We start from the raw sequence: 21,197 nt of genomic DNA on the forward strand, positions 1-21,197 counted from the left end.
CACGATCGCATGTCGGTACAAAATTCAAAGGAATCGGACATCTTTAATGACATGTGCGCTACCCAGTGCCGGGACTGCAGAGTAGGTTAAAAATAATCCGAGCTCGACTCCGGTCAAAAAATAAATTAATTCTGTAAATGCCTTTGAATTAATCTGTGTATTAAAATGTCAGCGCTCTTTTATTTTGGCATGTAAAAAGCAACACCAAAATGCTTTCGACCTGCATAAATGACTTTTGTTATTTTCGAAAGATCCTATTGTTATTTTTTAAATGTCTTTGAATTTTTGTTTTACCTTATTTTATGCACAGCATAAGTTTTCTGTTCAACAAGTACAGATTTGTAATGTAGCTTAATAATAAACAAAGCCAAAAAGGTCGAGTAAATCTACATCATCTTGAAGATGTTTCACAATTAAGCTACACTATCCACATAGTGTGAATGTAGGTTTCTATGTGTCTAACTATACTATGTTTTAAACCAGAGTTTCTTAACCTATCAGTCGCAAGCCGTAATTAGGCCGGCGTTTGAATTGGTTGGGTCGCCAATTGTAGTAGTTTTATATGGTGAAATTTATTAATATTGGCTATGAACAATATTGTTATAAAACACGGAAAAAATTACGAAAGCATTACGAAAACGTGCAAAAAGAAAGATGTCCGGTAAGTTTATAAAAATTTTTGCGGCGGCTTTTTGGGTAACAGTATAGTTTACTAAGGCCCGGTGACACTACAGCTGCACTGGGCGTGAAATTATTTTCACTACAGCTGCAGTGAGCTGCGCTGGGAAAAAAATCGCCCCAAAATGTAACGTGCTTCAATAGCTGCACGGGGCTTGAGTTTAGCAAAGCTTGAAACGCTCGCCACAATAGAATTTAAATGCAAATTACGCTTTGCTCAGCTCAGTGCATCTGTAGTGTAAACGGGCCTTAAATGATAACTAACGGAGACAAGGTTTGAAAAAATTACTTGCATTACCTAACTATATGGAACTAAACGTCTAAGAGGGCTTAATGCAGGCCGACCAAAGAATCAGAACATTTTTTTATACCTTGGCCTGGTTAGTATTTTAAGGAGGTACGTGAATATTAAAAGAATTGTAGTAAAATAGTCCTAAATTTCTACAAAGTTGCCTACATATAGACTCGTGTTGCGAATTTTACATACGTTTGTAAATAAAATGTGTCAAAATAGTACAACTAATAGTCGGAGTAAGGTATTATTCAGAATAAGACCTGAAGAAGTTAATTGTTAAACTTGTCCAGTTTTGTTCATCCCTCATAACCTTTATTTATTACTTTTGTGACGTAACACCACAACTAGGGATGTCCGATAATATCGGATCGACGACCCCCTGTCAAGTGGTATTATCGGGAATCGTTCGATACTAGGGTGGTATCGGTGCCGATCCGATACTAAATTAATTTGTGCGTTCCAGCCATGTTTTGAGTTTTCTTTGTAAACTTTTGAGAAAACGCTACATTACGAAAATGATACGTTTCCTAATGTTAAGACAATTTTTCGGCATAATAGCTTTAAAATGATGCTAGTTATCAATTTGAAACTTATCAATTTTAATAAATTTGCTTATTTGACCAGAGTAATGTCACCATATTGATTGTATCGCGATACTTTTTTGCTTAAACGGTTAGGGTCGGGATAAAACACGGGTCATGTCATTTGAAAACAGTAAGAAAAGTAAGAAATGCTCTTAAAAATGCAAGCCATTGACTTAAAACATTACAACACTGTGTATCGGGGATAAAACACAAAGTATTTGACATCCCTAGTCGCAATGTGACGTCATACTTTCGTTGTTCTTAGTTGCCTAAATTTAGTTCTCATAGACGTTCAAAGGATTGGGATAATTAGAATTTCCCTTATCGAAGCGAAACCGCGTAGTAGCTACTTCCTGCAGTTTGCCTGTCTCTAGCTTAAAGGCACCAGTAGCTTGTCTATGTGCAATTTATTAAAACAAAATTCATACACAAGAACGAACAAAATGTGCGTGTCTGGATATTTCTTAAAATAAATGACCAACATACGAAGTTAAACATCATTCATACATATACATTACAATGATTTCACAAACAAATTACACAGATTAAAGTGCATTTATACTGAAATGTTGGAATATGCATTTCTCAAGTGAGTTTAAACTTTTACACAAAGAATGTCAGCTTATTTAAACGGATTAGAAAATAGAGTTGTCTGAACTTTTCATTTATCTTAAAAAACAATACCATTCAATACTAAGGCTACCTTATTATATGCTCTAATTAACAACAATCAATTCAAAATAACCAGCTTTTTCAAGCTCGTTACTTCCCGTTTAAGTTTTGCAAACTTATGTTTTTTCTTTGTTTTAATCCGTTTCATTCATTACATAACAAGTTTGCCAAATTTACATGTTTTCGTGCAAAGACCAAACTAAGTGTGTTCCGGAAAAAAGTTTGTTTTATATCTTTCTACAAGGCAATTTATTTACAGTGGATTTAAGTAATCCATAATTTTTAGAAAGATTATAATTGTTTTTTTGCGATTTTGTAAAAGTGGCCTTGACTAATTTATTTGCTCCTTCTTTAAGTCTTTGTTGACGACACTGTAGACGTCTGTTGTATTCTTTGGTTTGTTGACGACACTGTAGACGTCTGTTGTATTGTTTGGTTTGTTGACGACACTGTAGACGTCTGTTGAATTGTTTGGTTTGTTGACGTCACTATAGACGTCTGCTGTTTTAATTTGGGCGTATTGGTCATTATCTGTCGGTGCGATTTGAACTTGGTCTTGACTCGCCGAGTAGTGGACAGCTGCAGAAGTGGAAGGTTGGTCGTTGGGCGCTGGAATGCTGCTGTAGGTCGCTTCACCGGCAAGTTGAACGCCCAACACCGGGCCTTGTTCTGCCATCGAGTAGGCATTCTCATTCTGCGGGGAAACGAGGCTTTGGATTCCCGCCGAACCAGCGGCCGGCCTTGATGTTTGAGACTTCCGCCTCTTGAACCACAAGCAGCCGATCAAGGCGATCAGCATCAGCAGGAGCACACATGCTATCGGCGCAACTATTAACGCGATGCTGGGGTTACTTTGGGTCACGATGCCGGGGTTACTTTGGGTCAGGAAGTTGGGGGTACTTTGGGTCACGATGCCGGGGTTACTTTGGGTCATGATGCCGGGGTGACTTTCGGTCACGATGCCAGGGTTATTTTGGGTCACGATGCCAGGGTTACTTTGGGTCACGATGCCGGGGTGACTTTCGGTCACGATGCCAGGGTTATTTTGGGTCACGATGCCAGGGTTACTTTGGGTCACGATGCCGGGGTGACTTTCGGTCACGATGCCTTGATTACTTTGGGTCACGATGCCAGGGTTATTTTGGGTCACGATGCCGGGGTTACTTGGGATCACTTTGGGACTTGTGGTTGAAAAAGCTTGGGTTTTTTTACTTGTCTTCGTTGCTTTTGTTGTGCTTGTTTGTGTATAAGGTTTGAAACAAAGGAATGACTGTTTTCTTGTTGCGGGGTTGAATGCGATGTTCCCGTTTTTGTCTATTTTACCATAGTTTAGACTCCCGCTTTCTAAAGATTTCATTTTAACTGTGCCTGGTGAAAAGACCTTGCTGGTAACACTCGTGTTGTCCACCCAACTAATGCTCGATTCGTTATATGCAATCATGCCGATTCTGTACCAGTTTCGTGCTCTGCATCCCCTGCTATTGCGAGGCACATACTTCTTCGCTTCGTCGTACTTTTCCCTGGTGTCGAGTATTGCGAGTCTTGCTCCATGCTCGTCAATGCAATGCTGGTCAGCCGAAGTAGCGTCCAGCTGGCTTCTATGGTAATACCAACTTCCAAGATCGGTGTCTGTCGGACTCACTTCCCAGCATCCTTCAACCATAATATACCGAAATGCCAAGTCGTATAGGACTAGGTGTTAAAACAAGCAGTCAACCTTGTGTAAAACAGGGAGTCTTAAACTTTTTATCGCGGATCCTAAAATATTTTGGTTCGCGTGGACCTGGGTCGACATGAAGGTTTTCAGAGATAACGTCATAAATCAAATAAACTTAAAGAACCTGCTGTTTTTGGTCGAACTCCCGAACAAATAGAAACTGAAATTGATTATAAATACATTCAAGGGGAGACTAAAGCGTATTTTAATTGAAAAGATTTTGGAATAAGTCATTACGCTTAAAATTATTCACTCAGAGCATGGGTAACTTTATTCATAAAAAGCCGAATAACTGTAAGGATTGGCGACCGAGGACCGTTTAAAATTTTCTGTCGATCTTCATTAATTTGATTGACGTTAAAAGCAGGAAAATATAAATACTCATTTAACGAAAACTGCAGTAAGCCTTACAAAACTGTCGTTTATTTTTCATTAAAATTAAGTCTAAAACTACATAAAAAATTTGTCCCTTGTATTTATTTTTTATTAGGGCAATAAAAAATTAAAAAAATGGATGTCAAGGCCAAAATAGGTGAAGTAAATTGACATAATTTAAAAGCAGACGTTTCTATACGCAATTGTATCACTTGTGAACGTAAGCCGAAACGGTCCGGAATGACGTTACGGTAAAATAATGTTTACACGCACTTTCGGTGCAAGGCGACGGACCCTTGATCACGAGGCTATCCCGCCATCTCCTGGAATGTATTTAAAGTAGGGTTTCAGCTGCATATTTGTGCCCGACATGGAACGATAAACTCAGGTTTGTTTTAAACATCCCGTTATGACGTAACTTTGTGACGTCATCTTAAAATTTTTTTATGCGTTTCTATAAAAAAAAAATATTCTACTTTCAATCCTGACGTGTATCATCATCAGTAAGACACACTCGACCTATTTGACTTCGTTACTCATTTTCTACCTACATTACAGATCCGTGCACAGTGTAACCTAACTTGGAAATTGTTTTTAAACTGAGCACAACACTAACATCTACCACCTACCACTAATTGTACGCGTACCACAAATTTAGACTACTGCTTTTGTCGCAGTAAATTACAAGTTATAACTGAAAATGTTAACTTCAACTGTCGCCACGGTTGTAAACTTATAAAATAACAACAAATAATCCGACTGTTAGGCCTATGCTTAGTAAGCCGAGGCTTTTCTACGCTTTAGCTTCATAGACTGCTGGCAACTAAAGAAGGGGGAAGCTTTTACTTTCGTTGAATGGGGTTTCTAAAGTCTATAATAAGCAATTGACCGAATTGCCATTCATAAAACGGTCCATTTAAGAACAGCCGGCTTGATTTTTTAAATGTTTTGACGTTTTCTCAAACCTGGAATAAAAATAAACCGGCCATATTTCGAAGTGGCGATATAAACAGAGAAAAAATACAAATTGTTCAAAAATGTGGTTTAAAACAGAGCCTGGCCATAATTGAAGCGGCCATTGAGCTAACTTCCTCAAGTGACGTAACAATGGATTGAAGCAGCTTATGACAATGGCTGCATTCGAAAGTGTTGAAGTAGGGTTATTTACGTTGAGTCAAATAATTCAGCGTTAAAAACACAAACTCCCGATTCTTACCGATATCGATAACCGATATTTTTAGATAAAAATCTAGTTGTCCGCACCTAAACCAGTTAATTTATGACTTTAAAAATCAAATCAAATTTTCTAAATAGCAATGGTGAAAAACAAACGATTCTCGGTGCACATCAAGTAATATTAATCAAATTAAGCTTGCAAAACTAATTCGGTTTTGTAAGCTTTGTACTTATGTTGATCTTTACAAGTTAAACAAACAAAAGTCTTACCAATTACAACAGCCAATGGCCGTGTTAACCATGTAACTCAGTGGTCGGCAAACTGTTGGCCGCTACCCTAATGTTGGCCATTTATCCATTTTAAGTCGGTCGTTGGCTATTTTTTGTTATTTCAGTTTTATAAGTTTGTGGGCCGCGTGATGGTCGTGCTGCAAATTTATTGTATTTTATTTTCAAAACGGTGTAGCTAAAGAGTTTTATGTTGGCTCATTTTAACATCATGAGGCCACCAGACTTTAGGTACCGGTATCTAGATTGTACCTTTTAGCAAGTTTACCAATGTAGTAAACATTTTGTGACTTAACTCTACAACAGTGCAATTTCTCTTAAACCTGTTGAACTAGTTTTCTGATAAAATTCCGTTATTTTAAGCACAATTTGATTCTCTCTTGCGTTACGTATCATTTTAAAGGAAGTTTTGCCAATTTAAAACATATAAACGCAGTTTTTATTTCGCGCTATTTGTTCAAGTTTGCGGAAGAACAACAGGTTTTTATGATTGTTTGTTTTTATAAAGTAACTTTGTGACGTCTTTCTAAAATTGTTATGCCCACCAAACAAATGTCGTAATGGTTTTGTTGACTTTCATTAGCTCTTAAAAGAGCATTATGGGCCGCGTCAAATAAGGTTTGCCGAACACTGATCTAACTTATTGAGTACTTTAGAGTTGAAGAATGCAGCTTAAATAGATAATTAATCCCTTACACTGTATCGTGGTTGGCTTTCCTGGAGTGAACCAATTAGGTAAAAAAAACCTGTAAGTGGGTTTTTAGGCAAGAAAAAAATGGTAAAAGATTACAGAACTAGGTGGAATATATTTAAGTTTTTTCAGGCTATTTGTATATATACAGTATATGTAAATATGTTTGAATATATGACGAAACTTCAATGTCGTTACCTGTACGACAAGCACAATTAGGAAACACAATGTTTGAGTGGTTTTTATGTATTCTTGCGCATAACAACGTCAAGTTTGAACAAATAGCGGCACCAAGGAAAATCCAAGCAAAAATTCAACGAAATATTCAAGATAATTCTATAGCATTATTTGACATAGATTACAACACATTTGTTTAAATGAAATTTCGCAGATTAAGTTTTATAACAAAATGAATATTAAAGTCGCGTTTGAAATCAACAATGATTTTGACTTAATGGCTTCAAAAGTTAGTATGTCTTGCAGGAGCAATAAATAAATACATTGATAAGGTAGAGACTTATAGAAGCGAGAAATCAGATTGCACAGTTCAACACAAGTGTGTTGCAACAGTTGAGTACCCTCTACTGCTTGCTGAAGTATTCCTGGCTTTCTGCAACCCCAGGTTTGATCGTTTCACGCCCAGGTTTCCAGTTTGCCGGACAAACCTCGCCATACTTGTCGGTGAACTGGTAAGCTTTAACCAAGCGAAGCACCTCGTTCACACAACGACCGACCGGCATGTCGTTCACTGCGATGTTACGTAGAACTCCTCGGCGTCGATGATAAACAGGCCCCTGGAATGGAAAACGTATAGTTGTTATAAAAATTGTTGGTATCTTATAGCAGTCATTCTTAAACTCTTGGCCGGGAACTTTTTGCAATTTGTCAAATGCAATTTTTTGTCCTACAATTAGCCAAGCATATGAGACTTCAATGCATAGGTTAGGGGTATGACAAAAAGGTCCTTGAGAATGGAAGACATAGATTGTTTTAATTAACTTGATTTTTACCCAACAAAAAGAATGCAGTTTTACCGCAGCCGATTGATGGTTTGTTAACGACATAAAGCCCCCAAAGTTGAAAAACGTTATTTTACATAACGGATGATCTGTTAGCCGTAACGACAGTCACTTGCTGGTTTGTATCAAGGTAAAATTGAACTTGAAAACAATTATCATAATGGTACTTTACCATAGAAAGAGCCTTTGTAGCTTCGTCGGTAGAGTAAACTAGATTTACGAGAAAAATATCTATATTTTCTTTTCTAAGATAGAGCCGTTTTTATAATGACGACGTTTATAGTGATGGAACTAATAGTTTCAATCCCACAGCCTTAGTTTGAACAAAATCGCCATTTTTTTGTTCTGACAGCACAAATGAAACCCACCTGAATGAAATTCCTTCATCTTCCTTCAAGACCCCGTAGTCCCTTGAGATCTGCATCGATTTATCAGCGAGCATTGGAATGTTGATCTCCCCAATACCACCTTCCTTACGAGGCACCTTGGTCCAGGCGAGGTGGCTGAACTCCGAGTCGCAAGAGCAAGCAATCAACTCGCAGTTGGTCTCACGAAACTCGTCCGCTCGGTCGCTGAACGCTATAAGCTCAGTAGGGCAGACGAAGGTGAAGTCGAGTGGGTAGAAGAACAGCACCACGTATTTTCCTCGGTAGCTTTTAAGGCTTATTTCCTTGAATGATCCATCCACGACTGCTTGACCCACGAATGCGGGAGCTGGGTTTTGGATGAAAGCTTTACCAGAAGACTTTTTGCTGCGTTTTGGGTTTATCTTAAGGCTAGATTCTGTGGGATTGTAAACAACCTTATTAGATGCCCAATGGCCGTTTTTACCTCTTTAGATGCCTTAACTAAGCAGTTACAAGGCTTTAGTGCCGCCTATATCTAAGTATTTCAAAATATAAACAATATGAATTTGTATATCGTTTGTCGTTGAAAACACAAATTCTCGAATCTAGCAAACGATTATCTCACAGCTGGGAACAACTTATCCGATAAGAGTTTAATTCGAAAACATACATTATATTTTTGACGATTAAACTTGAACTAAAACCCTTATAACTTAGACGAGTTATAATTTAAACTGCCAAAGCATCAGTTAATTGTTTGAAATAGAAAACATAAGTTATAGCCGCCAGAAAACAGCTATTCCACAATTTAAAACACTTAACCAAAAAAAATGCCAAAAATTTTTTTCAAAACCATCAACGTACTTACAACTCACACTATTTTTCGAACGGGCTAAAACATTCAGTTTATAGTTTAAAATACAATTAACCGCCGCCAGAAAAGCCTTTTTCTCACAATTCTAAGCACGCACAAAAGTTAGAGGCGCGTTTCCATCAATTATTCCCACCAAGCTTGATTCCGGGTTATTTCGTGCCCAGCTTTAGGAAATAAACCACATCCGTGGCTTCCTTCACTCACAGCTGTCGGTCTTCTCTGTTGAACGAAATGTGGAAATCGGTCTGCGCTAATCGTCAACAGGACATGTGAAGAACGGTTTGCAATTTGTATTTTAAAAAGAATAACGTTTACGAACTGGGTTGAGACTCGTTCTGTGCATTTTGCGCCAAAGTGTATTTTTTCACGCAAAAGTTCCCTTGTAGGGACGGATCCATGGGGCATATGGGCAGGGGCCTTCCAAATAACTCAAACTTGCCATTTTTGCTATATAAATAAACAGTTTTGTCTTGATTTTTAGCCCCAATGCGTCGTGCGTTTCATCGCCCACTCGAAATTGAAAATTTGAGCAACTTGAACTATTCAAAGGCATTTTTCATGCTGCACGCGACATTTCTGTTTTTGTAATATAAAATTCGTCACGAAACTTTGTTACGCCATCTCTGAATTTTTTAACGCCCCTTCCTTTGAAACAAAAATCGTAGATCCTTCCTGGTCCCAGCAACAAAATCGTCCACACAAAAATTTTAAGAGCACCTAATAAGTAATCGTTAACTTGACGGTTTTACATTGCCGGTAGAGAGCAGAAAAGAGACAAATTTGTCAATTTTAAGTTTCATATTTTAACGAGACTTAAGGTTGATTTACACTTTACACTAAACGTGTTTTGCGTCTGGCGTCCAAAGCTAGTGTCGTCCAGTTCACACATAACGCGTTGCCAAATTTCCTCGCTTCTAAACGGAAGCGTCAAAGGTGAAATATTCCAAGCTTTTTTTACGCCTTAGGCGGCGACGTTTTTCGATTGTGCCAGACGGGTCTTTTGTGAACCAACCTCTACGATGCACAAACTTGTCCACAGCACTGCCAATTTCTGGATTTTATTTTATAAAAACATCTACATTACGACCTACAACAGATATTGGGCAGCTTCGATTTTCCTTCTACGTCTAGTCGATATTAGTTACGAAAATAGGTGAATTACAGGCTGTAAAGTACAAGCCAACTAGACGTGGTTGGTAAATCTGTCTGGAGTCTGATTGAAGTTATTTTTCCTACGGAGTGGACTTTGGTTGTTTTCAACCGACCTTGTTTCTACGAAATAACCCAGAAGCTGATTTTTCCTTAGTTACAAAATTTAACAAAAGCAGCAAAGTTGAATGAATGAAGTTCCACTTTTATTCCCGACTCCGCAAAGCAAATGAAATCAACCAACACCGAAAAACAACTTTCAACACAAGATTAAACAACAATCATCGTTTTGAAACCAAAGTTTGCGATTTTTTCTTTGTTTTTTCCTCTAACTAACAAACCAAGGTCTATTTACAGGATATAGGACCAGGGTTGGCAAAAACTTGAACACGAACAAAGCCAAACAAAGATATTTACAATAGCAAATTTTGTCCTTGTCAGGCGAGTTTAGCATCTCGTTTCGTGAAACTAATTTTTTATAGTTTTTTTTTTAGAGTAAAATATTTCAATTTTTTATTTTTTCAAACTAAAAATAAACTTTCGAAAAAAAAAACTAAGCAGCCTTACTTCCTAAACGCCGAAAAAAAAAGGAAAATAATTTGAGAATGGTGTAGCAACAGATAAAAGAAAGGACACCAGATTTTTATATTTTGACGACATCGAAGGGACATTTACTCCTGGGCTCCACCAACAGCCACTGGAACCGGGGTCGGGACATCCTGGGCCACTGGAGCCGGTGCCGCTTGGGCCGGGCGGGCCTGTCTGGCCACCTGGGCCGCTTGTACCTTGTGCTGATGGGCCTGGAGCACCGCAACCGCCTCCTCAACCTTAGCTTTGAGTGATTCGCGCGACTCGAGCATGTGGAGGAGCTCAGAGTTGTCGATCTCGAGCAACATCCCGGTGATCTTGGAGGCGAGGTCCGGATGACTCGACTCGATAAGTGGGTAGAGACGCTCACCTGGACAAAAAGAAGGTTTATATTGAGGTTGGTAAACTGGGAGTACAACTTTACATTGTTAATGAATATAAAATTTTAGAAAAAAGTAGCTACAACTAAACATTACACACACAACTAGGCAGCATAAAATGTAAGAAAAACTTATTTAATCTGGCGAATTCATAAAAAAAAAATAAATAAAAGATTCCAATACAATATTGACCTTTGTAAGGAATGTGCTATTATAAATAAATTTAACCAGTTCATTAACTAAAACACATATTTTTGCATTGATATTTGTCGCACTAATGACTGGTGTATAATGGCGCATTGTGCATTGGAAGATTGTGCTTGTATAATAAGTAGGGTTGGGCATTTGACCGGTCAAATAAAATCCGGACAATTGACAGGCTTGCCAACCCTAATAATGATCAATAGCCCACGATGGCATGTCGGTACAAAATTCAAAGGAATCGGACATCTTTAATGACATGTGCGCTACCCAGTGCCGGGGCTGCAGAGTAGGTTAAAAATAATCCGAGCTCGACTCCGGTCAAAAAATAAATTAATTCTGTAAATGCCTTTGAATTAATCTGTGTATTAAAATGTCAGCGCTCTTTTATTTTGGCATGTAAAAAGCAACACCAAAATGCTTTCGACCTGCATAAATGACTTATTGTTATTTTCGAAAGACCCTATATTGTTATTTTTTTAAATGTCTTTGAATTTTTGTTTTACCTTATTTTATGCACAGCATAAGTTTTCTGTTCAACAAGTACAGATTTGTAATGTAGCTTAATAATAAACAAAGCCAAAAAGGTCGAGTAAATCTACATCATCTTGAAGATGTTTCACAATTAAGCTACACAATCCACATAGTGTGAATGTAGGTTTCTATGTGTCTAACTATACTATGTTTTAAACCAGAGTTTCTTCACCTATGAGTCGCAAGCCGTAATTAGGCCGGCGTTTGATTTGGTTGGGTCGCCAATTGTAGTAGTTTTATATGGTGAAATTTATTAATATTGGCTATGAACAATATTGTTATAAAACACGGAAAAAATTGCGAAAGCATTACGAAAACGTGCAAAAAGAAAGATGTCCGGTAAGTTTATAAAACGTTTCTAAAATTTTTGCGGCGGCTTTTTGGGTAACAGTATAGTTTACTAAGGCCCGCTTACACTACAGCTGCACTGAGCGGAGCTGAGCTGCACGGGGCTTGAGTTTAGCAAAGCTTGAAACGCTCGCCACAATAGAATTTAAATGCAAATTACGCTTTGCTCAGCTCAGTGCATCTGTAGTGTAAACGGGCCTTAAATGATAACTAACGGAGACAAGGTTTGAAAAAATTACTTGCATTACCTAACTATATGGAACTAAACGTCTAAGAGGGCTTAATGCAGGCCGACCAAAGAATCAGAACATTTTTTTATACCTTGGCCTGGTTAGTATTTTAAGGAGGTACGTGAATATTAAAATAATTGTAGTAAAATAGTCTTAAATTTCTACAAAGTTGCCTACATATAGACTCGTGTTGCGAATTGTACTTAGGTTTGTAAATAAAATGTGTCAAAATAGTACAACTAATAGTCGGAGTAAGGTATTATTCAGAGTAAAACCTGGAGAAGTTAATTGTTAAACTTGTCCAGTTTTGTTCATCCCTCATAACCTTTATTTATTATTTTTGTGACGTAACACCACAACTAGGGTTGTCCGATAATATCGGATCGACGACCCCCTGTCAAGTGGTATTATCGGGAATCGTTCGATACTAGGGTGGTATCGGTGCCGATCCGATACTGAATTAATTTGTGCGTTCCAGCCATGTTTTGAGTTTTCTTTGTAAACTTTTGAGAAAACACTACATTACGAAAATGATACGTTTCCTAATGTTAAGATAATTTTTCGGCATAATAGCTTTAAAAATGACAATTATTCCAATTTTATTTAATTTGCTTATTAGTAATGTCACCATTTGCTTCCGATTTTTGGCGGACACCGGGCCGGGATGAAACACCAGTGTTTTAAACAAGTCATTTTGAAATGACTTAAGTCCAAGTCAAGTTATTGGAAAATAGTTTAAGTCCAAGTCAAGTCTTTTTGAATAAATAACAAGTCAAGTCAATTTCAAGTCAAGTCCTTGTCATAAAAATCACACGTTTCCGTCCGATTATTGCTCAAAACACTTCATTTCACCCAAGCCTTTTGTCTAAAAGATTTAAGACAAATCAAGTCATTTAAAAACAGTAAGTAAAGTGCACTTAAGTCAAGTCATTGACTTAAATCATTACAACACTGGTTATCGGGGATAAAACACAAAGTATTTGACATCCTTAGTCGCAATGTGACGTCATACTTTCGTTTTGCTTAGTTGCCTAAAATAAGTTCTCATCAACGTTCAAAGGATTAGAACAATTAGAATTTCCCTTATCGAAGCGGAACTGTAGTGGTTACTTCCTGTAGTTTGCCTGTCTCTAGCTTAAAGGCACCTGTAACCTGTCTATGTGCAATTTATTAAAACACAATTCATACACAAGAACGAACAAAATGTGCGTGTCTGGATATTTGTTAAAATAAATGACCAACATACGAAGTTAAACATCATTCATACATATACATTACAATGATTACACAAACAAATTACACAGATTAAAGTGCATTTATACTGAAATGTTGGAATATGCATTTCTCAAGTGGGTTTAAACTTTTACACAAAGAATATCAGCTTATTTAAACGGATTAGAAAATAGAGTTGTCTAAACTTTTCATTTATCTTAAAAAACAATACCATTCAATACTAAGGCTCCTTATTATATGCTCTAATTAACAACAATCACTTCAAAATAACCAGCTTTTTCAAGCTCGTTACTTCCCGTTTAAGTTTTGCAAACTTATGTTTTTTCTTTGTTTTAATCCGTTTCATTCATTACATAACAAGTTTGCCAAATTTACATATTTTCGTGCAAAGACCAAACTAAGTGTGTTCCGGAAAAAAGTTTGTTTTATATCTTTCTACAAGGCAATTTATTTACAGTGGATTTAAGTAATCCATATTTTTTTGAAAGATTATAATTGTTTTTTTTTGCGATTTTGTAAAACAGGCCTTGACTAATTTATTACTCCTTCTTTAAGTCTTTGTTGACGACACTGTAGACGTCTGTTGTATTGTTTGGTTTGTTGACGACACTGTAGACGTCTGTTGTATTGTTTGGTTTGTTGACGACACTGTAGACGTCTGTTGTATTGTTTGGTTTGTTGACGACACTGTAGACGTCTGTTGTATTGTTTGGTTTGTTGACGACACTGTAGACGTCTGTTGTATTGTTTGGTTTGTTGACGACACTGTAGACGTCTGTTGAATTGTTTGGTTTGTTGACGTCACTATAGACGTCTGTTGTTTTAATTTGTGCGTATTGGTCGTTATCTGTCGGTGCGATTTGAACTTGGTCTTGACTTGCCGAGTAGTGGACAGCTGCAGAAGTGGAAGGTTGGTCGTTGGGCGCTGGAATGCTGCTGTAGGTTGCTTCGCTGGTAAGTTGGGCGCCCAACACCGCGCCTTGTTCTGCCATCGAGTAGGCATTCTCATTCTGCGGGGAAACGGGGCTTGTGATGCCCGCCGAACCAGCGGCCGGCCTTGATGTTTGAGACTTGCGCCTCTTGAACCACAAGCAGCCGATCAAGGCGATCAGCATCAGCAGAAGGACGCATGCTATCGGCGCAACTATTAACGCGATGCTGGGGTTACTTTGGGTCACGATGCCGGGGTTACTTTGGGTCAGGAAGTTGGGGTTACTTTGGGTCACGATGCCAGGATTACTTTGGGTCACGATGCCGGGGTTACTTTGGGTCATGATGCCAGGGTTATTTTTGGTCACGATCCTGGGGTTACTGCGGGTCACGATGTCGGGGTTACTCTGGGTCACGGTGCTGGGGTTACTTGGGGTCACATTGGGACTTTCAGTTGAAAAAGCTTGTGATTTTTTACTTGTCGTCGTTGATTTTTTTGTTGTGCTTGTTTGTGTATAAGGTTTCAAACAAAGGAAAGCCTCTTTTCTTTTTGAGGGGAGGAACCATATTTTTCCTTCCTTGTTTATGCTGCCATAGTTCAGACTCCCGTTTTCTAAAGATCCCAATAAAAATTTGCCTGTTGGAATAGCATTGCTGGTAACATTCGTGTTGTCCACCCAAGTGAAGCCGATTGCATCAGTTGAAGTAATGCCGACTGTGTACCAGAATCCGTCGCATCTATCGTGATGCACATTATTCTTCGCTTCGTTGTACTTTTCCCTGGTGTCGAGTATTGCGAGTCTTGCTCGATGCTCGTTAATGCAATGCTGGTCAGCTGAAGTGCCGTTCAGCATGCTTCTATGGTAAAACCAAGTTCCAAGATCGGTGTATTTCACTTTCAAACAATCTTCAACCATAGTTTACCGAAATGCCAAGACGCCTACGTGTAAAACAAGCAGTGAACCTTGTGTAAAACAGGGATTCTTAAACTTTTTATCGCGGATCCTAAAATATTTTGGTTCGCGTGTACCTGGGTCGACATGAAGATTTTCAGAGATGACGTCATAAATCAAATAAACTTGAAGAACCTGCTGTTTTTGGTCGAACTCCCGAACAAATGGAAACTAAAATTGATTATAAATACATTCAACGGGAGGCCAAAGCGTATTTTAATTGAAAAGATTTCGGAAAAATTCATTACGCTTTAAATTATTCACTCTGCTTTTAGTTGACTTTCATGGACCCCCTAGAACTAGCCCACTTGTCCACAAGGGGTTCACGGACACCAGTTTAAGAACCCCTCGTTTAAAAAAACCTTGCCCTTATACTGTATCCTTAGAGCAGGGGTAACTTTATTCATAAAAAGCCGGATAACTGTAAGGATTGGCGATCGCGGACCGTTAAAAATTTTCTGTCGATCTTCATTAATTTGATTGACGTTAAAAGCAGGAAAATATAAATACTCATTTAACGAAAACTGCAGTAAGCCTTACAAAACTGTCGTTTGTTTTTCATTAAAATTAAGTCTAAAACTACATGAAAAAGTTGTCCCTTGTATTTATTTTTATTAGGGCAATAAGTCGCAGGTCAAAAGAGTTGACCTAGTGTGTTGTATATGGCCACGGCCTTTGGTGATCCAATCTCTTAATCAGTGCTTCTGACTTTAAAACACAAAAATATGTTCAATAAAATTAACTTACGAGTAAATTTATTAAGAAACGCTCATGTCTGATATAGAACTTGGATATTAAAAATGGATGTCAAGGCCAAAATAGGTGAAGTAAATTGACATGATTTTAAAGCGGACGTTTCTATACGCAATTGTATCACTTGTAAATTTAATCCAAACCGGTCCGGAATAATGTTTACACGAAATATCGGTAAAAATGATATTTTTTTTGCCAGGTCATGACCCTTTTTTACGAGGCTATCCCGCCATCTCCTGGAATGTATTTAAAGTAGGGTTTTATATAGTTTCATATTTGTGCGCCACATCAAGCAATAACCCCCGGTTTGTTTTAAACATCCCGTTATGACGTAACTTTGTGACGTCATCTTAAATTTCTTTATGCGTTTCTATAAAAAAAATATTCTACTTTCAATCCTGACGTGTATCATCACCAGTAAGACACACTCGACCTATTTGACTTCGTTACTCATTTTCTGCCTACATTACAGATCCGTGCATAGTGTAACCTAACTTGGAAATTGTTTTTAAACTGAGCACAACACTAACATCTACCACCTACCACTAATTGTATGTGTAAAGCACATTTAGACCAATGCTTTTGTCGCGGTAAATTACAAGTTATAACTAAATCTGTAAACCCTATATGTCGCTGCGGTTGCAAACTTACAAAATAACAACAAATAATCCGACTGTTAGGTTGCTTTGTGAGCCGAGGCTTTCTCACGCTTAAGCTTCATAGACTGCTTGCAACTAAAAAAAGGAGGAAGCTTTTACTTTCGCTGAATGGGGTTTCTAAAAGTTTATAATAAGCGATTGGCTAAAAGCCATTCATAAAACGGCCCATTTAAGAACAGCCGGCTTGATTTTTTAAATGTTTTAACATTTCTTCAACTTTTAGGTGGCGATATAAACAGAGAAAAAAAACAAATTGTTCAAAAATGTGGTTTAAAACAGAGCCTGGCCATAATTGAAGCGGACATCTAGGCTTCCTTAACTTCCTCGAGTGACGTAACAATAGATTGATGCATCTTACGACAATGGCTGCGTTCGAAAGTGTTGAAGTAGGGTTATTTACGTATTGCGTCGATTAATGCAGCGTCGTTTTTTACATAATCGATCTTTGAACGTCACATTCCCAAAATAATTAGAAATTACAACAGCTATAGGTGTTCTAAGTTTTGTAAATAGTTAGATTTTTAGGGTGAAATTAACAAAATTAGAATTAATACCAAAGGCTTATGGCAAGTTAACCATGTAACTTTAGTCATTACTGTAAGGTTGTGGAATCCAGTTTAAAAAAACGCAGTAGTCTGTTACTTTGTCGCGTTCTTGACTTTCCTGGAGTGTGACACCTAAATTAAATTGACCTAGAAGTGGTTTTCCAACAAGAACAAAATTGGTAAAGGATTACAGAATTAGGTGAAAATTATTATTTTTTTAAGGTATATCTTATCGCAAACCAAGTGTTCTCAGATTATATATGTATTTTTCTTTATATATATGTTTAAACATATAACGGGACTACAATTCCGTCACCTGTACGATAAGCACAAAAACACAATGTTGGAGTGGTTGTTGCGGTTAGGGTCGGGTTTTTTCAAATCCCAAAAAACAAAAAATGCCTCCGAATTGACTTGAACCTGTTTAAGAACAAGATTGCACAGAAAATCATAAAAAAATTCATTTCGTTAGACATTTTTGTTCTTCTGACTGTTGTAATTGTAAGCTGCAGTTAATTTTTTTGTGCAACTTACGTTTTTTCACATTAACCCTGTCGGCCTTGTAAAACACTCGCACGAAACACACCAAACGTTGCCGACGTTTTATTGCGCGCACATCGTTCGTATCTTTACTACGTCATAATACAAATTATGCGTCACGTCAAGCCTGAGAATTAGTTCGTGACGTCATACAAGAGTTTGAAGCTGGAAAAAAACGAAATTGGTGTTTTTAAAAAGTAAAAATCCGTTTTACAAGTCCAAAGTTTAGGTGTTTCAGATCTAACAAATAATATCACAATGTGGAAAGATTTTAACAACATTTTGGAAATAAACGTTTGTTGGGTCACCCTGAGATGACGTCAGACGGTGCTTCTCAACCCTTTGAGATTGAAAAGATTGATTAAAAATTTAAGAAAATTGCGGAAGCCGTCGAAGACATGGATCATAATAAATAAATTAGAACTAATTTTAGCTGGGTTATTTCGGTAACAAAAGCATCAATAAAGAGCATTGAGTCGCCAAAGCTTGGCTGTTTAAAAAGGTTGAGAATCACTGATGTAAGAGAACCGGGTTAGAGCATTTTTCAGATTTTTTTGTATTTTTAGGGTTTTCCCCGGAGGTAATTCCCCAGCAAGCAGGACGACTGGAACTTGGTAAAGTTTGGAACTGTACAAAGGAGATACGCGGGTGGTTGGAAGCGGTCAAGCACAGGTCGTTTGTACATGCTGAGGTATGCGATCACACGAAGAGCTACAATAAAGCACGCCCCAACAAGGATGACGTCACGCTACCACGCGAGCTACTTTCGGCTTTCTTTGTCGTAAAAGTAGAGAAAAAAATTACAAGGTCGTCGCGAATTAAATCAAAATTTTAGTTTCATTCTGTGTAAAAAAACAACTAAAAAAGACGAATTTTACAAATTAATTTGATCCTTATACGCGAAAACGTAACTGTAGGTGCGTGATGCTACGTAAATACGTTACGTACGCATGCGTAACGCAAAGTCATCCTCGTAAGAAGCAAATAATTCCGCCAATGTTTCAGTAAAATGTACAAGAAATGCGTTTATACAGCGACACAAATAACGCGAGAAAGTAAGCTGCTTGAAATCTAACAACGGAGCTACGATAAATTTGATCAACCAAATCAGCTGCTTTGAAAACAATCAACTCACACATAAAAAATCATTAAAGGTTTCGTCCAGTTCTATTGCCTACTAAAAATTCCGATGAAAAAACACCAAAAACTTGATAAAAAGGTGTCATAAAGCAGTAGTTATGATAGTTTGTCGGTTAAGAAGTCTTATGGGCGCAAAAAAGGTGTTTTTTTTTCTCGAGGTAGACGAACAATTGAGTTTTTGAGCCAGGCTGAGAAACAAGATGGTTAATTAAAGTGACTTTGTCACGTTCTTTCGCCAGAAAAGAGATCGGCATTTATTCCGCTGAGGTATAGTTATTCGTTGAGATCAGGCCCTTTGAGGACCGCTGGTCGTATGAGGTATTGTGGATAGCGCCGTGATATGACGAGGTAGACGACAACGCACTTCGCTTGAGATTTCGGTTAAAAAGCTTTTGTTTGTCTTGGACAAAGTCGGACAACTTTCCTGTTGAATTCCGTTTTTTTTCCACTTTGTGGTCAATTTTAAGCGCGGGACATTTTTTGCAAAAAAATGCGTTTTTTTTACAGATGACGCAACAGCTTAAGTTTTTTATAGATTTCTTAAAAATGCCACATTTTTCCTGCGATAAAATGAAACACCTTAAATCATAGAAAGGTGCAATTCGACATTTCTTGATTAGCGACCAAAAAGCGGTTTACAAGCCCTTTAAAGGCAATTTGGCGATTGGTAGATTAGTATTGCGCCGAAAGCTGATTTTGTACAAATACAACGATTATTTGACTGTTTTCAACAAAAAGTTCAGTCGCACGCGAATAAAAGCGACAGATTTTGCCCTGAGAGCAAAATGCAACTTGGGATTTGAAAAGAAACAGCATCACGACACAATTCGCTCAAGTTGGAACATTCCACCGGCAAACAGTGCCGCTTCGACATTCTCATGTAGGTGTACTAATAAGTCGAGACAGTTAAACTGAAATATTTAACTTGGAACTTGAAAGAAATCGATTACAGAAGCACACGGCTATTTACATTTACGCCAAGTCGACATATTTGAGCAGTTTTACAAAAAGCGTCTTCAGAAAACAAAAAAATCATTTTTTTGGAAAAACCTAAAATCTTTATACAAAAAATATTTTTTTTTGTTGTTTTCAATTCTAATCTATTCGTCAAAAGCAAATTCCGAGTTTAATAAATATTTTCAGGAATGGAACTTCTATTAATTGTTTTACAACATACAAGAAAATATTAGGAGACTAACTTCGATTAAAAAAGTATCTACAGTGACATAATTGACCTTCTTCGACCTTTTAAAGGCGTTTTTTCTCTGTTTAACAATAAAAACATCTTATGTAAAGATAAAAGCTCGTAGCAAACAAAAAATCGTCGCAAATTAACAGTTATGGTGTAAAAACAAAAATCTTTATTTTTGGCTGTTTTCTTGTTTCACTTCGGAAAAGTAACATTTTGCACAAAGTGCTTATCAGCTGTTCTCAGTTAGTTTTTGTTTAATTTGCCGAAACGGCAAAAAGAATATTTGGCGTCACATTAAAAGATTCACATTTATCGCATTTTGTCTAAACTTTTAACGTTTTTTTGTGAGTTTACAAATAAATAAAGATTGCCAGGAATTTAGAAAACTTTTGGGTTTACTGAGGTTTTTAATCAAGTTGAGGTAGAAAAGAAACAGGTCATAAAATAAAAGTTGTGTTGTTTGTCGCATAAGTTTAAGTTTAATGGTAATTGATGAAACTTGTTAAAAATATACCTAAATTTGGTTCAATTTTTCGGGCAAATATTTTTTTTCACTATCAGCATTGCTGTGGTTATTTTGTCAATAAGGGCGAAGTAGAACTTTTTTACAACAGAAAAAACTTAGTTTGTTTAAAGCCATCTATTTTACTTTGGGGTTTTGGAACCTATTTTCTTAGAAATTGAATATGGTCAGGAATGGGCACAAACAAATAAATAAACAAAAATTACATCTTTAGCATTAAGCGTGCACCATCGCCATCAACTTGTGATAAGGGACAAAATTAAGCCTCAAAAATGTGAAATGTTGTACTTTATCTTTTGCTGTTGACAAATTAAAGATTAAGGCGAAATATTATACAAAAAACATATATCTCAATTTTTTTGAGTCTACAATGGCGACCCTACTTACGATTGGCTGAAGGTTCTACAAAGTAAGAATGTCCGATAATATCGGGTCGCAGCCGATATCGTGTAAGTATCGCTATTCGGCCGATAAGAACGAATTGCGTCTAAAACATAACTAAGGTATTTTGGGTGCGACCTATTGTTCGCAGCATATTTATATGACCTTCTGGTTAAAACATTGACTTCACTTTAATTTTTGG

The 21,197-nt window shown here is 37.3% G+C and overlaps 1 pseudogene; it reads right to left on the reverse strand.

The window, feature by feature from the left end:
- Positions 1-7,057: 7,057 nt before the first annotated feature.
- On the reverse strand, positions 7,058-11,283 carry LOC146162882 (peroxiredoxin prdx-2-like; annotated as a pseudogene).
- Positions 11,284-21,197: the final 9,914 nt, after the last annotated feature.

Source organism: Ascidiella aspersa, chromosome 3 (assembly GCF_963924565.1).
Source record: "Ascidiella aspersa chromosome 3, kaAscAspe10.2, whole genome shotgun sequence".
Lineage (NCBI taxonomy): Eukaryota > Metazoa > Chordata > Ascidiacea > Phlebobranchia > Ascidiidae > Ascidiella > Ascidiella aspersa.